This window comes from Dermacentor andersoni, chromosome 6 (assembly GCF_023375885.2).
Source record: "Dermacentor andersoni chromosome 6, qqDerAnde1_hic_scaffold, whole genome shotgun sequence".
NCBI lineage: Eukaryota > Metazoa > Arthropoda > Arachnida > Ixodida > Ixodidae > Dermacentor > Dermacentor andersoni.
The window spans coordinates 48,641,958-48,659,517 of record NC_092819.1 but is presented as its reverse complement, the minus strand read 5'-3'; positions in this window follow the sequence as shown (position 1 = coordinate 48,659,517).

The following is a 17,560-nucleotide window of genomic DNA, read 5'->3' as shown; positions in this document are numbered from 1 at the left end:
TAAGGGTTGGTTATATTCCGCACATTTCTCTATCACCTGATTGATAGTGTGAATATGGTCTATTGTTGAGTAGCCTTTACGGAATCCTGCCTGGTCCTTTGGTTGACAGAAGTCTAAGGTATTCCTGATTCTATTTACGATTACCTTAGTAAATACTTTGTAGGCAACGGACAGTAAGCTGATCGGTCTATAATTTTTCAAGTCTTTGGCGTCCCCTTTCTTATGGATTAGGATTATGTTAGCGTTCTTCCAAGATTCCGGTACGTTCGAGGTCATGAGGCATTGTGTATATAGGGCGGCCAACCTTTCTAGGACAGTGTTCCCACCATCCTTCAACAAATCTGCTGTTACCTGATCCTCCCCAGCTGCCTTCCCCCTTTGCATAGCTCCCAAGGCGTTCTTTACCTCTTCCGGTGTTACTTGTGGGATTTCAAGTTCCTCTAGACTATTCTCTCTCACCTTATCGTCGTGGGTGTTACTGGTACTGTATAAATCTCTATAAAACTCTTCAGCCACTTGAACTATCTCATCCATATTAGTAACGATATTGCCGGCTTTGTCTCTTAAGCACACATCTGATTCTTGCCTATTCCTAGTTTCTTCTTTACTGCTTTTAGGCTTCCTCCGTTCCTGTGAGCCTGTTCAATTCTATCCATATTATACTTCCTTATGTCCGCTGTCTTACGCTTGTTGATTAACTTAGAAAGTTCCGCCAGTTCTATTCTAGCTGTAGGGTTAGAGGCTTTCATACATTGGCGTTTCTTGATCAGATCTTTCGTCTCCTGCGATAGCTTACTGGTTTCCTGTTTAACGGCGTTACCACCGACTTCTATTGCGCACTCCTTAATGATGCCCATAAGATTGTCGTTCGTTGCTTCAACACTATGGTCCTCTTCCTGGGTTAAAGCCGAATACCTGTTCTGTAGCTTGATCCGGAATTCCTCTAGTTTCCCTCTTACCGCTAACTCATTGATTGGTTTCTTATGTACCAGTTTCTTCCGTTCCCTCCTCAAGTCAAGGCTAATTCGAGTTCTTACCATCCTATGGTCACTGCAGCGCACCTTGCCGAGCACGTCTACATCTTGTATGATGCCAGGGTTCGCGCAGAGTGTAAAGTCGATTTCATTTCTAGTCTCACCATTCGGGCTCCTCCACGTCCACTTTCGGCTAACCCGCTTGCGTAAAAAGATATTCATTATCCGCATATTATTCTGTTCTGCAAACTCTACTAATAACTCTCCTCTGCTATTCCTAGAGCCTATGCCATATTCCCCCACTGACTTGTCTCCGGCCTGCTTCTTGCCTACCCTGGCATTGAAATCGCCCATCAGTATATACTGTATTTTGTTTTGACTTGAGGAAAAGACGAAGAAGTGGCTCTTGTGTGGAACCCCGTTTTCTACTGCTCTCATTTTGCGAGTATTTTTGCGTGTTTTCGGGAGGCGCCGCTTCCGAGACCTTCGGCGATGGAAGCGGAGTCAGCTAGACGTCCGGAGGAGACCGACGTCACAGCGTCGAGCGCTCCGAGGAAGCGCAATCACCTGATGAGCGACACAGGCAGCGAGGACACCTTGCTGTACTACTCTGCTTCAGAAGAAGATCTGTCGGATGACGGTGACTACTTGACAGTTGTGAGGCAGAAAGGAAAGAGGAGAATCGTCACTGCATCCTCGTCTTCAACAAGGACGACGGCGGCAGCAAAGGCCCATGACACGGCTCATACCATCCTCTTCTTGCCCGAGACGCCGACCGACAACCTGAATCGGTTAAACAGGCAAGCCATATCTGTAACACTAGAGGCTCTGGTTCCAAATGAGATCACGGATATGAGAATTAACACCCGTAAGAACATTCTCGCGGTTGATGTCAAGAACAGAGCAGCATTGGAAATCTTGAGTACAGTGAAAATGCTGGGCAAGATAAATGTTCGCACCATAATACCACAGGATAGCAATACTATATCAGGTGTGATTTATGATGTCGATGAGTCAATCGACGACAACGATCTGCCTATTTTGGTCAAACCCGCCACTGCAGGTGTAACTATTATTGAAATCCGTCGCCTAGGAGATTCACGCTGCGTGAGGATAACTTTCAAGGGAGGTAGCTTGCCGTCCCACGTGAAAGTTGGATTTTTTCGTCATCCAGTGCGACCGTTCGTTCCAAGACCACTTCAGTGCCGCAATTGTTTGAAGATCGGGCATGTCAGCGGCATATGCACAAATTCGACCGTGTGCGCAAGATGTTCTGAGCAGCACAGCGCTGATGCCTGCCGTGCGACTCATTTCAAGTGTGCCAATTGCTCCGGTCCCCATGAAGCATCGTCGAGAGACTGCCCGAGACACAAGACAGAGCGGAAAGTCCTCAAACAAATGGTGAGGGACAACTCAACTCACAGAGAGGCCGCCGCCAAAGTGCGACGGCGTAGTGTCCGCCGTCACCGTAGACGATCGTCATTTACTAGAAATACTGATACCGTCGCAAGACAGACGATACTTCCTGAGGCTGGTGCTCCCAAGGCGCTCACCCACACTAACAACACGGTGTCTGATGACGCAGTGAATACCTCTACTGCAAACGACTGGCCTGCACTTCCGACATTAAGTCCTCCAGCCCAACAAAGGTCGACGGTGGACTACCGACGAACCAATGAGGGCACAGATCACGTGCGAGGTCAAGACAAGCAAGTTATCGCCATAATAAGATCTCTAATGAAAGTCATTCGCGTATTGATAAATGACATGCAGACGCCATCTGCTCGAGGTGCACTACAAGTGCTGGACGGCCTGGATCCGGTTCTTGCGAGCCTCGAGTAGCAAGCGCAATGGCTCTACCGCGTCAGCCGTTCTTCAGACAAGTCAAAGAAGCATCTCTTATGCAATGGAATGCCCGTGGCTTGAAATCCCGCAGTGATTTTCGCCATTACGTTTTCACCAATCGATTCCCCATTGTTGTCGTCTGTGAACCGAAGCTACAGAAACCCGTCCGGATCTCAGGCTATGAACCTCATGTGTCATCGACTTGTACTGACATTAGCAAAGTGATCATCTACATACGGTGTGAACTGACTTACGTTGTTCATCCAGTGCCGCCACATGACACTAATCAGTACGTGTGTTTGACCGTGAAAAAACAAAAACTCTCGTTTACTTTAGTGGGCGCTTACCTTTCTCCATCAAGTAGTTTCGATAGGCAGAGACTGAGTGACATTATAGATGCGACACCTGGTCCATGGATTGTTGTTGGGGACTTCAACGCGCATCATTCACTTTGGGGAAGCAACAAGATAAATTCCAAAGGAAGAAACCTCGTGTCCTTTGCTTGCGATCATGAACTTTCTTGCCTAAATGATGGTAATCCCACGTTTCTGCGCGGCCGGACGTACAGTAGTTGTTTAGACTTAGCATTTGTTTCGCGATGCCTCACTCGCTGCGTCCATTGGTTCGCAGATATAGAAACCCACGGAAGCGACCACATTCCTACCTACCTGAAGATAAAAGGCCTCACCAAATCCGTTCCATCAAATTTTAAACAAACAATAGATTGGCCCGTGTTTAAATCACTTATGGAAGACGCATGCCACGAAGGCATTTCGTCCACACTAGAATTTGAGATCGCCAAGGCTATGCAGGATGCTATGCGCTCATTTCGGCCATTAGAGAAATACACAGATTTTGATTCGGAAATACACAGCCTCCGTGCAATCCGCCGGCGAGCGGAGCGACGGTACAGAAGGACTAAATCATTCTACGACCTTAGAGAGGCCAGACGCATTCAAAAGAAAATTCAGCGTCGCCTTGCTGTACTGCAAAATCAACGCTGGAAATCGTTTTGTGAGTCTCTCGACCCGCGTAAACCTCTGTCGGTTGTCTGGAAAACAATCCGTGGACTTCGAACAGCTCCTCAACAGCGTCGTCCATTTAAGTCTCTAGCCCTACAGCAAGGACGCCGAGAAGTCGAGGTAGCCGAAGATTACTGCGCAAGGATCGCGGGTCCGGCGCTCACGTATTCACCTTGCGCACCTACTCCCATTGTGCCCCCTTGCTCCCGAGATCCTCGTATGGACGCTGTTTTCTCCATCGAAGAACTGGAGGCCGCTCTTGCTGGGTGCAGGCGATCTTCGTCACCAGGATACGATGGCATCACGTACTCTGCGCTTGCAAACCTTGGTCAAGAGGCCAGAGATGCCCTTCTTGGCCTATACAACGCATCATGGCGTGACGGCCTGGTCCCTACAACGTGGAAATCCAGTCGGCTTGTTCCACTCCTCAAGGCTGGCAAATCTCCGTTGGAATTGTCATCTTACCGTCCAATAGCACTGGCCAGCTGTGTCGGCAAGGTAATGGAGCGAATGATCCTTACACGGTTAGAATGGTACTTGGAATTTTACAACGTCTATCCAGAGGTAATGGCTGGTTTTCGACGTGGCCGCTCGTCAATAGATAGCGTTATCGACCTGGTAACATACGTACAACACCAGAAACATCTGAAACGAATCACTGCGGCCCTATTCCTTGATGTTAAAGGTGCCTACGACAATGTAGATCATCATGCAATTCTGGACGCCTTAGAAGCTGTAGGGATTGGTGGACGCACCTTTCGCTGGATATGCAACTATTTGAATGGAAGATCTTTCTTTATTTTGACTGAAGACGGACCAACGCCACCTAGGTATACCAGTCGTGGTGTACCGCAAGGCGGAGTTCTCAGCCCTACCCTTTTCAACCTGGTGCTCGTTGGTCTCGCTGATTCGTTGCCGCAAACCGTTCAGCTCTCCGTATATGCAGACGACATTTGCATATGGGCTTCAGGCGTGACACGTGTACAAGTCCGCGCACGACTTCAGAAAGCCTCAACGGCTGTGGCAACATACCTAAGAAGACAAGGCCTGGAGCTTTCTGCTGAGAAATGTGCAGTCGTTGCTTTTACTCGCAAATCGATGGCCCCGTATTCTTTGCGGATAAATGACCAAATTATACGATATAGACGAACGCACCGATTTCTTGGCGTCATCATTGATAGAGACTTGTCTTGGAGCCCTCACATCTCGTACATGACGAAGCGTTTGGCCGCCATTGTGGACCTTCTTGCATTTCTCGGCGGGAAGTCCTGGGGCGCAACAGTACCGTCAATGTTGCAACTATATCAAGCACTGTTTTTGGGCTTCCTGCGATACAGCTTACCTGTACTAGGAAATACTTGCACTACGAATATTCGCAAACTCCAGAGCGTGCAAGCCCAAGCACTCAGGACTTGTCTCGGTCTTCCTAAAACTACGTCATCGATTGCGACAGTAGCCATAGCCAGAGACGCTCCTTTGACAGTCTACATTGATACAGATGTCCTGAGAGCGCACATCCGACACCTGACTCGGATTCCCTCACACCATCTTGCTTGCTTGCCAGAAAAAAGGCCACTTTCAACTTTTGCCAAAACTATTCTAAGACATCAGTCGTACTTGCCATCTGAATTTACGCCCGCTACACGATTGTCAGATCCATTGTGGTGTCTGCACCGGCCGCAAGTGCAACTGACAATTCCAGGAATCAGAAAGAAAGCTGGAGCGCCATTGCAAGCTTTAAAACAAGCAACTTTGGAGCACATTCACCACGTGCACAGATTCCGGCAACATGTATACACAGATGGTTCAGTAAAACTCAACAGCTCTGCTGCTGCAGTCATCATCCCGGCACAATCTGAGGAAATCAAATTAAGAACTTCACGTGTGACCACATCAACGGGTGCAGAACTCACGGCGCTCCGTGCTGCACTTGATTTCATTAAGCAGCAGCCACCGCAACAATGGACAGTCTTTAGTGACTCCAAGGCAGCCCTTCAGTGCATACGAAGCCCAATGCGCCATGGACCCAATGAACAACTGGCCTCAGAAATTCGACACATATATCATCAAAGCTATGACAAGGGACATAACATAATCTTTCAGTGGCTTCCAGGACATTGTAACATCAGCGGGAATGACCACGCCGACGAAGCCGCCCGATCTGCACATCAAAGTGGTCAACGAGTATTCATTCCGCTTTCGCGAACAGACGCTGCGGCTGAGCTGCGATTGATGTCCCATGAGTGTACTTTGCCCTTATGGGACTCAAATGGTTTCACCATGGGTCGGTTGCGTTCGTTGTCTCCGGACATACGGATGCACCTCCCACCTGGATTACCACGACGTGAACAAACCATGCTCTACCGTCTGTGGCTAGGCGTTGCCTTTACAAACTCATATGCTTTCCTCATAGGAATGGCCAACAGCCCCACGTGCGACACATGTAACATCGACGAGACGCTCGCACACATTATATGTGTCTGCCCGCGATACAGTGCTGAGAGACAAGTGATGTGCAGAGTACTGGACCAGTTGGACAATCGCCCACTTTCAGAACTAAAAGCTTTAGGCCAATGCTCCCAAAGAACATCCGCGTTGAAGGCCTTACTCGCGCTATTAAGGTTCTTGCGGTCTACGGGGCTTCACGACAGACTCTAAGAATGCCGCCCCCTACCGCTCTGTAGTGTACGCGCTTTGTTCGTGCTTGTCTCCCTTTCTTTCTATCTCCCCCTTCCACTCTGTTTCTCTTTTTATCCCCCTTAACCCTTCCCCCTGCGCAGGGTAGCCAACCGGAACTACCTCTGGTTAACCTCCCTGCCTTTCTCTGCATTATTCTCTCTCTCTCTCTCTCTCTTGTTTTGACTTTACCCATCGCCGATTCCACGTCTTCATAGAAGCTTTCGACTTCCTGGTCATCATGACTAGATGTAGGGGCGTAGACCTGTACAACCTTCATTTTGTACCTCTTACTAAGTTTCACAACAAGACATGCCACCCTCTCGTTAATGCTGTGGAATTCCTGTATGTTACCAGCTATGTTCTTATTAATCAGGAATCCGACTCCTAGTTCTCGTCTCTCTGCTAAGCCCCGGTAGCACAGGACGTGCCCGCTTTTTAGCACTGTATATGCTTCTTTTGGCCTCCTAACTTCACTGAGCCCTATTATATCCCATTTACTGCCCTCTAATTCCACCAATAGCACTGCTAGACTCGCCTCACTAGATAACGTTCTAGCGTTAAACGTTGCCAGGTTCATATTCCAATGGCGGCCTGTCCACATGTTCAAATTAAAGTTTTAAATTAAATTAAGGTTTTTACGTGCCAAAGCCACCTTCTGATTATGAGGCACGCCGTAGTGGAGGACTCCGGAAATTTCGACCACCTACGGTTCTTTAACGTGCACTTAAATCTAAGTACATGGGTGTATTTTTTTTTTTTTTTTCATTTCGCCCCCTATACATATGGCCGCCGTGTGGCCGGGATTCTATCCCGCGACCTCGTGCTCAGCAGTCCAACACCATAGCCACTGAGCACCCATGGCGGGTTCTACACTTGTTTCTTTCAAGCCTCGGAACATTCGGTTCGAAACCTCAAAACGGTGCTACCGAGAAAAACTCTTTCTTTCTTTCTTTCTTTCTTTCTTTCTTTCTTTCTTTCTTTCTTTCTTTCTTTCTTTCTTCAGAGTTCGGACACCATAAAAGCTTGGTGGTGCATTACACATAGGAAGGGATCAAAAAGACGTAGATGTCACAATGTGTGTCGCGAGGGCAGTTCCAATTTATCCAGCGCACACGAATGCGCCCTTGCAGATAAGCAACACTGCTATAGCTCGCTAAGCTACGAGAGACGATACAAAACTTCGTCGCACTCCAGAAAGAAAAAGCTTCATCTCTTGCTATCCGATGAGCGAGTGATCAGCAAAAAAAAGAAATAAGGGACAGATGTGGTGAGCCTTGGGAAGCTATAGTCGCGCCATTGTTGTTATTCCGGGGTTCAGAGGCCGGCCGGGGGACGCATGTGGCAGTGTTATCCTTTCTCCCTGTTTTCGCTGAGATTGAGCTCGCTTGCTGTTGCCGTGCGCTTATCGCTGTTGCTGTAGCTCGCGGAAATCCCGAGAATGCACTGGAAGCATCTAGACACTCGCGTCACTATCGTGGACCGCGCAGTAAGGCAAAAAAAAAAAAAAAAGAGAGAAGCCCCGTCCTGCTGACATTACTTCTTTCGCTATAAGCTAACCTGACCACCATGATAACCATGCCTGGGGCTCGCTAGCATTCCCGGGGCTAATGCCATATAGCGCGCATACAGGAGAAATCGGACCGGAGGACGGAGCCGCGGCAGCTTAATGGTAAAAGCACCGGGCGCGCGTAGTGCGAAAGGTGCAAGGTCGACTGCCACCGGCGTCAGTGTCGTCTTTTTCTACACTTCCGCTTCCCTTTTCCTCGTTTCTACAGTTCAGTAACCGAAAAGGAAAAGTTAATTTCGATTATGCATTTCTTGGCTCCACTGTATGTTGGTTTCATAAGGTTGTTTACTTGCAAGAAATTGCGTTCCTCACAGTTTCCCCTAACTATTTTTACTCTAACCTAACATATATACAGTGACACTTCAGAGTATTCAGCTAAATTTTTAAACTGCGCAAATAAGACGGGGCATACAGATGGGAAAGACAGGGAGGTTAACCAGACATTATCTCCGGTGGGCTACCCTGTACGGGGGGAGGGCCAAAGGGATGCGATAGGTGAGAGAGAGAAAAGGATAAGAAAATGAAAGAAGAATTAAAAAACAAACATACACACGCACACACGTAGACACGATACACAGGAACTGTTTCTGTGGGCACTGTCACGCAGCCTGCAAAGGCGTTCCGAACTAGTGTTACGCAGTCACCGTACAATCCTACGTCAATCTTATATAGTATACGCTAGAAATATGGTCCGAACTTAGTATACTACATGTGTATGCCGCACACACTGCTGCAACAAGAAAAATTTGATGTGGAGGCGCGGTTGCAGTCTCATGACGTCGCCATGTTTGCAAACACGCTCGCCGAGCAGGACCATTCACCGTGCCCATGGGGTTGTTATTTTCCCGTTCTCGCGCGCTTGTTTTTGACCTCGCGGCGACCATCCATGCACCGCCGAGTGCTGTGTTATTTTACCGTGTTTTCGTTCCTCCTTCTTCTCCTCCTCATCTTGAAGCGCGTCCTTCTGTCTCTGCCATGAATCACTATAGGCGAGTCGTCTGCGTCGTGCTTCCGGGTTTGACGTCAATGCGGATCGAAGAATCGGGTCGAAACGAGCGACCGCTTCCTTCTTCCCGAGTAATGTCGTTTGCGTATAAAGAAAGCTCGCCTTTTTCAATAGCGAATTCGACAGTCGAAGAAATAATTACCTGCGCCAACGCTGCGCCTTTCGTTTCTTTTTTTTTTTTTTCTCTCTCTAATGAAAGTCTGACACACCCCTGATAAGAATAAATGGCGTTCATTTGTTTGAATCGCTTCTCCTTGAGCGTTCACTAAGGGTGTTTTGCGACGGTATTGTCCAAAACTCGTGTGACGTTACGTCACTCATTGCTTCCGGCGCCCGCTGTCCCTCAACAATGGGTTGTTAAAGGGATAGACAGCCGCTCCGAACATGAATCGAGATAACCCGGCTGATGGAAACGTTGTCTATCGTATTGGCTCAAACGAGCCCTGTTTTTCTCATTAAACGTGGATTTATATTTTTAACGCTTCATTGAAATGTCGCGAAAGATTACCTTTGGCGCCCCACGCGACAAGAACATTAAGATGATTAAGTGACCTATCACGTGACCTTCTACTAGTTTACGCGGTTCCTGGTCTTTTTTTTTTTCTTCTAAATTGAACCTCCCCCCCCCCCCCCCCCCCCCCCCCCCCAGTACAACTTCTTATATTATACGTTTTTTCTAACTTACAGTGAGCAGATAACCCTTCGCTTGTAGTGAGTAGAAAAGTGCAGCTGCCTTTGCTTGACGTTTTCGATGAGTTGGCTTGGCTCGTCTATATCGACGTAATAACGACGCTGGGGGGTCAGCTAGCCATGACGTCGCCATACATACTTGGGGGGAAAACGTGGTACAAATATAAGAAAGGTCTGTACAACAACGCAGACTTATTGTACCAGCTTTTTTTATTTTCAAGAGTGGTCGAAAAGGTCAAAGTATAGGTAGGTTAACCACAGTTGCACTCACTCCTGTGAAAGCAGATTGATGGGCGGCTTTCACAATTTGCAAGCCGGGCTATCGGCATCGCATTCACTTCCCAGCGTTGCTGGAGGAGGGACTCTTTTTTATTTAGAGGCTGCTCAGATCGAAAGATTCTGCTTACAAGATATCCAGGTGGTTTTGGAAGTAACCACTGTAGGTGTAAACACTGCCGAGGGTGAACTTTTCGTTGCGCCATAAAAGAACTGGGTCCTTAAATATCGGTTGTCAGTCCCTTTAACTAACCTTAATGGGTGTTCGTGTAATTGGCTCTTGGCTATTTTACGTTTTTGACGTTATAACTCTGTCGTCTTTTTTCCCCGTTCGTTTAAGCTCGTGTGCAGTGCCTATATACCACTTAATTTTTTATCTCAGAACGAGCGGCGACATCGCAACACGCCAAAGGCACGGCCTTAGAGATTATAGGACGACGCGCTGTCGCAACAAGGGGACTGTTTCAATCTCGAAGGTCATACAAAGCCTTTGTATGACCTTCGAGTGCTATAAAATACAGCGCTTAGTAAAAATATGTTCCTTGCATTACATTTGCATTCCAGCGGGACTCTGCCATCGCGAAGCAACCCTGCTTTGTCGAATATGGCTAGGGATGGCCTTCGCTAAGTCTTTTGCATTCCGAATCGGATGGGCCGACGGCGCCTCGTGTGATGACTGTGGTAGCGAGGAGACTCTTCAACACCTTCTCTGTGACTGTCCTCGCTAAAATTTACAGAGAGGATCGCTCGCAATCGCGATAGCGCGCTCTGACCAAATACCTATAACAGAGGAACTTATTTTACAATGCCGACGTCACAAGCCATCGCAGCGGAGGGCGACGAGGGCACTGTTGCAGTTTTTAAGGGCAACAGAACTATACAGGCGACTGTAGCCTGAACTGATGTTTATAGTGCTGCAAGTGCTACTGCGCTTTGCGGTGACGGTATGCGGTGACAGTGATCGATTGTGATTGTATGTCTGTCCTCCTTTCTTTCTTGATCTATACTTTGCTATCACTTTACCTCTCCCTCCCATCACTCCCCAGCGTAGGGTAGCAAACCGGATCATCCCATCTGGTTAACCTCCCTGCCTTTCCCCTTTCCATTCTCTCTCTCTCTCTCTCTCATCGTCACTTCCGGACACCTTTTCCTTTTATTGTAACACGGAAGCGTTCCTGAATTTAGTCTTCCCTCCTCAAGTTCCCGAGGGAGCTGCGGATCGGACGCCAGGTCTGCCTGTAGAAACATTTATAAAAGCTTGACGAAGTCGGTATCCAATTGAAGGGCCGAAATGCAGTTTATCAGGGAGAGTCGGGGCGGAGTGACTCATCCCGGACCGCGAGAAGGGCCGAGGGGAGACGTGTGGTTGACTCACAGGGCCAGCATGGGCGAAATGGGTCACTCGAATTTCTGGTACTACCTGGTCGTGTCGAATCCATGGAACGCTGATCTATTCCGATGCTAATCCACGTTGATTTTCATTACTAAGGGTGGCATGGCTTGGGGCTGCCGATGACGCGAGGTATTCATTTTTTCACTAATCTCCATATAGCTTCTAGAGCGAGAGAGAGGAGGGTAGGGAGGGAAGTGACTAGGGTAAGTGAGTGAGGTTAAGCCCGCTGAGCCCCTTCGGCTGCCCTCTATAGGAAGCCTCTATGTGTTACCCGTAGGCTTCCTTTCAGACATTTCTGAAAGAGATGGATGGCTATACCGGAAATGAAAAGCGGGACGGGGAGGGGGGGCGGCACTCGTATTGAGACATTTCTGGACGGTTGCCGTTGCAGATACTCATCAACCAAGCCAACAACTCGGCAATGCATGCAACGGCGGCTCAACATCACTTCAACCTCGATTCAACCTTGGTTCAACAACATCGGGAAAAGGACCACTCGGACACGCGCTTAGCCCTCGCGGGCGTCGAATGCGCCAAGAATTTCCAACGCCCTTGGGCGTGGCAAGCTCGAACGTGTGAGGCACGTTGTTATCGTGGCCCTCAAGCCTTGGTTCAACGTCGGAGTGCTCTCTCTTAGTTATCTGAGAAGTCTGGAATCGCGTGAGACGCGTTAATTGGCGTCGCCTGACCATGCTGCTACTATTTACCGAAGCACACAAGAACGAAAGTTTACTCGGCCTTCCTATCGCTTTCTTTAAGTCTCGCTCGAAGAATTGGCGGCTCGCAAAGAAGAATCGCGGAAGGCATCGCGTGAGCGACGCCCTTCTATGTGAAATGCATCAACGTCGCCGTTATCAAGTACACGTCACATTTCTATCTACCTCTCGCTTTTTCTTTTTATTAAGTGGAAGTGCTTTATTTTTCTTCACATAATCATGGTTATACAGATATCTGGACCGATAGCCAGGGCAGGTTAGTTTCCGGTCCAGTGTCAAATTATAACAGACAGGTCAGGTGCAGATTTTAACAGCAGATCGAGTATTCCGGAACAGGTCATGAGTTATGCAGACAAGACTTTCCTTTTTCGTTCTTTTTGTCATCGCACTCTGCGTCCAGGACAGCCGACTCCTGGTCCATTTCACTGTCAACGGCCGGTTGATTCCTTGCTTCGCTTTCTTTCATTTCAATCTCTTGGTTATGCAATGCCTGTTTTCTTTGTTTTTGTTTTCTGTCGACACTATAGTGTCGACAGAAAGTGTATAGTGTACAGAAGACGACACTATAGTGCCAAATTGTCCGCTCGCAATTTTAGTTGCGAACTTCGACGAATAATTAAACGGCACTAAGAAAAGAAAGACGAGGTCTGGGGAGTATTAGAGAAAAAGATAACACGCACGCGGACGCGCGTCCGCGCACTCAACTATCAAAGCAATGAACCAATTAAAACCCGGACCAAGACCTTAATTGATTCATGGGAAACCGTCCGTGCACTCTCTTACTCGCGTCGCGTCTTGGCACATGGCTTCTCTCCGAGAATTGCGGCTGATGCATTCGCTGCTGGCACACAGCATATGCGTGACCTTTCGCAGCTGTCCCTCTCTCGATCACGACTGCAACTCGAGCTTGGGAAAAAAATTTTTTTTGAAAGCCTGCGGCGAATGATGATCCTGTGCATTCCATTGTAACAAACAAACCGCGACGCGATAAACGTCGGTGTGGGTGGCACGTGGGGGCCTTTGTAGCATCGTATATTTTTTTTTTTTTTGTTTTTTCTGCCAAACTGCTGCGACTGCTTGTGTAAAAAAGTGTGCGCATAGGTTTCCTTAGCACAAAATTACGGCGACATGTTACAGCGAAGATGAATGCCATGGACCTTTTCGTGGCGCCGGAGACACCTGCCTCAGGTTTGTTTTTCTTTTCCGGAACTGTACAGCAGCCGCACATGCCAGTGTCGAACACGTGCTTCCGTTGGAGGAGGAGGAGGAGGAGAAATAAAGAGAGAAGGCAGGGATGTTAACAAGAAACGCGTCTGGTTGGCTACCCTACTCTGGGGGACGGGAAAGAGGGAACAGAAAGATAAGGTAGTGGGAGGGAGGGGAGGGGGGAGAAGAGCCGCGGTGAGTTCACGCACGCACGCGAAGGGCATTGCTTCCGTTGGATTATTTAAGTACAACAAGCAGGTGCCTGCCATGGTCTGGTGTCGAACGTGGCCTCTTCGCTACGTGATGCATAGCCTCCAAGACCAGACGGTGAACCTGCAGGTGCCACCCCATCTCAAAGGCCATGGGCGGTGATGTCGCGCAGCACACCAAAGTTGCTCGCTTCAGCTGCAAAAAAAAAAAAAAAAGAAAGAGCTTGATAAGCATTTGCTGAAGATGAGCTGCTTGTCAGTGCAGAAGGAATACATTGTGGTCTAAATGAATGAGACTAAACCTGGCAACGTTACAGAACATTTCTTGCCACAGAAGCAACCTTATTGCGCTAGAGTTAACAAATATGTAACGTCATAGTGGAGCTGAGGTTTGAGCGCGGTATGCCCTTCAATTACTTTGCTCGAACTCAACCTTTTTACTTCCGATTGAAATACAAACATAGTTTCGAAGAAATTCTGTACCTGTTTCGACTGATTCACGGTTTCTTCAGCAGCGTTCCTTTTAACACACTCTGAAGGAATGACGCGAGACAGTAGATCTGTTAAAACGGGCCCGCCCGACATCGTCGCGTGTCAACGACAATAAGGCGAGCGGACCGGACTTGGAGTCTCATGACGAACTTTTGCGCGCCAGCGCTATGTAAAGGAGAACGAGGGTGGAGCGAGCGTCGATTAAATTGATCTAAGCACGCGATGACGCTGTCACTTTCGCAACCCACCCTTCTTTTTCTTCAAACGTGCACGGTCATCACAGTCATCGTGATCGTGCCTTGGTATATTCCCGAACACAAGTCGTCATACTAACTCACGATTCACACTCGTTTCAGTCTATAGTGTGAGAACTAGAGAGACGAATGGTGCGAGTTGACGGGAGTATGAATGTGAGTGAGTGTACAAGTGAGTGTCAGTAGGTGAGTGCGAGGTTAGCGCCGGTGAATGTGAGCGGGGCGCCAGCTCGAACAGACACGAGTGGAAGCATGGCCTCCGAGATCTCAGTCTATAGTGTGAGAACTAGAGAGACGAATGGTGCGAGTTGACGGGAGTATGGATGTGAGTGAGTGTACAGGTGAGTGTCAGTAGGAGAGGGCGAGGTTAGCGCCGGTGAATGTGAGTGGGGCGCCAGCTCGAACAGACACGAGTGGAAGCATGGCCTCCGAGATCTCGATCTCGGAGGCCATGCTATAAGTCAACGAGTGTGAGTGGACTTTAGTATGAAAGGAAAGTGAGTGAGCGCAGATGACTGTGAGTTGACATCAGTGCGAACGCGAGTGAATGCCAACGAGAAGGTGAGCAGGTGCGAGTATGTACGTGATCGAGTTGGTATCGCAAGCGTGAGTGGGCGTGAAGATGAGCCTGATTGAGAGCCATTGAGGGGAACAAGGGCTGGTAGAAACGCGGAGTGAGTTCCGTTGAGTGTGAGTGGACGTGATTGTTAGTGTGAGTGAGTGTTCACTTGTTCTGAGGACCCCACGAAGCGGGCTCATGCGCTGTAGGCCCAGCTCTAGGAAACATTTTCGGAGTATTGAAGATTTCAGAGTATTTAAAGGCCTACTGTCGGCCCTGTTATTTTTTATTTATTTTTTTTGTCTGTGAGAACCATGAGCTTGTGGCCTTGCGTTGGCCTGTCACTTTCTGATGACCAATATTTTAGGCTTTAGATCTGTCGTCGTTATATTCATTTCTTAATTGTTTGTTTGAAACTTTTGTCTGGAGAACGTCTGTCATATGAGAGGAAAGGAGTAGTAGCCAGCGCCGCGTAGAGGCACCAACTTCTCCTTAAATAAATTTAAAAAAACGAAGCTATATGGACCACAGACAAGACAAGAAAAACAAATTGTAGGGTTAGACGTGCCGAAACAACACACTGGGTTATGAGAAATGTCGTAGCGGGGGACTCCGCATTAATTTCGACCACATGGGGTTCGTTAACGTTAAACAAATCTAGGGACACAGGCATATATTGCGTCGCAACTTGCACCTTGATGCTTTTTATTCTTTTCCTTCCTCCGTTTTTTATTTCTTTCTTTTTTGGTCATTGAACAGCTTGGCGAACGTTAACTGGGGTACCCTATTTAACCAAACGGACATGTCTATCAGAAGGAAAAGTCGCCTACGAGGAGGCTGTGTAGACAATTCGCGATTATTCATTTTCTTAGCCGTTCGCATATGCGCTCTTCGAACCGGACTCTCGCAGTTCGAGGCCCCCCTCGACACCTCGGCGCCGTCTGCCGGTGGCGCGATGTTTATACCTTTCCTCCTTTAAACGAGAAACTCTGGAGAGAGATGGCCGCTTCGGGGAATATAAACGAACACAAAAGTGCAGCAGCGTGCACAGGATTGCCGGCTACGCATTTCGCTGTTGCCTCGAATCTTCTCTGCTCCTCTGTCTTTTCTTTTTTTTTTCTGTCTCTCCCTCTATTCGTTTCCTCCTTCGTTTATCTGAGCGCGGGGTGCAAGCGGGTTTCGTCGCTGCCTCGGCATCGACGCTTGTTGGCGTCTTCTGCTGCTTTTGCCGGTGAATGGCGACCGAGCGCTTTCTCAATCTCCCAACAGCGCCTTCTCCCGCGAGGCGTCACCATTTTCTTTTTATTCGTTTACCTCGTTCTTACTTGCGCTCTTGTTTCCTTTCTCTTTTAAGTTTTTAGGCTGTCCTTGGGTCTTTCGCGAGCGCTCTCGAATTTCTCCCGATATGTGGTCGCGACAATCCTCCTCCCATTTCACTTTGGCGATCCATCGGTCGTCGGTCGGGACGCGGTTTCTTCGCCGCAGTCGTCCATGTAGAACAGGACGCCGCGCGTTCTCGTTACACTCGAGCGTTTCTTTTTCTCCTGCCTCTTTCTTGTACTTCATATATTCACATTCTTCTTGGCGCTTCTTCCTTGCACCTCGCGCACTCCTTCTTCTTCTTCTTCACAACTTCTCATTCTTTGTGCTCTTCTTCACATCTTCGCCATTACGCCACCTTTTTCGCAACTTCACATTAACTGGGCTAGAACTAAGGGCTCCACCCTACGAGGACGACGCCCCACCTCATTAACAATAAACATTGTTTCTTTCTCTCTCTCTCTCTTCGCATTCGTCTTCTTCTTGGTTATCTTCACATACTTCATTCTTCACATCGTCATATTCTCCTTCTTCTTCCTCTGCACACTTCTTCACTGCTTGCAAACTTCTTTTTTCTTTAGATCCTCCGCCTACGTGTTCATTCTTCTTCACAGCTTCCCATTCTTCTTTTCTTTTCTTTTTGTCTTTCTTTCTTTCTTTCTTTCTTTCTTTCTTTTTTTTAACGCGAGGTCGGCTGCACGGAGTCGGAAAGCGATAAGAGAGACTACGCCGTGCGAAACGGGTGTGTGTGTGCGTGTGCCGGGCGGCGGCGCATCCTGCGGCCTGCAGAGTTTTTATGGCCCGGCCGGTGCGTACCTACCTGTCGGCCCTTTCCGGTCCGCGTGTGTATGCATTGCACGCCTGTCTGTGCGTGTGCGCGTGCGTGCCGAACTGGCAGGCTCGTAAAAGGAAGCGCCGACAATAGAGGGGGAAGTGCCGGAACCGAGAGAGCTGTGCGTTTGAGAAGCGACTTCGCGCAGCAATGCTGGCAGAGCGGGTGTATACTGACGCTGCAGTGTGTCTATCTGAACGGCTGTTGCAGGGCTGCAACGAAGATCGACTGAAGCAGTTTTTATTTTCCCGAATGAAGGTATCGGCCAAGTGATCGAAACTCTCTCTGTAGCAGTCAACTTCCGATACGTCTGTTTTGCCATGCCGTGAGGGTGCTTGTGTATTGCGTGTATGTCTGGTGAAACGTTAATGCTCCTTCACAATAAGCTCCATCACGTTTTCCTTAGAGTTTGTTGTGAATTTCCTTCTGAGCACGTGATGTGCGAGTCTCTGTTGTGTTTAAAACGGGCTCCTAATTTGAGCACATGAGAATTTCTGTTCAGTGCTTGATGAGTTCTCTT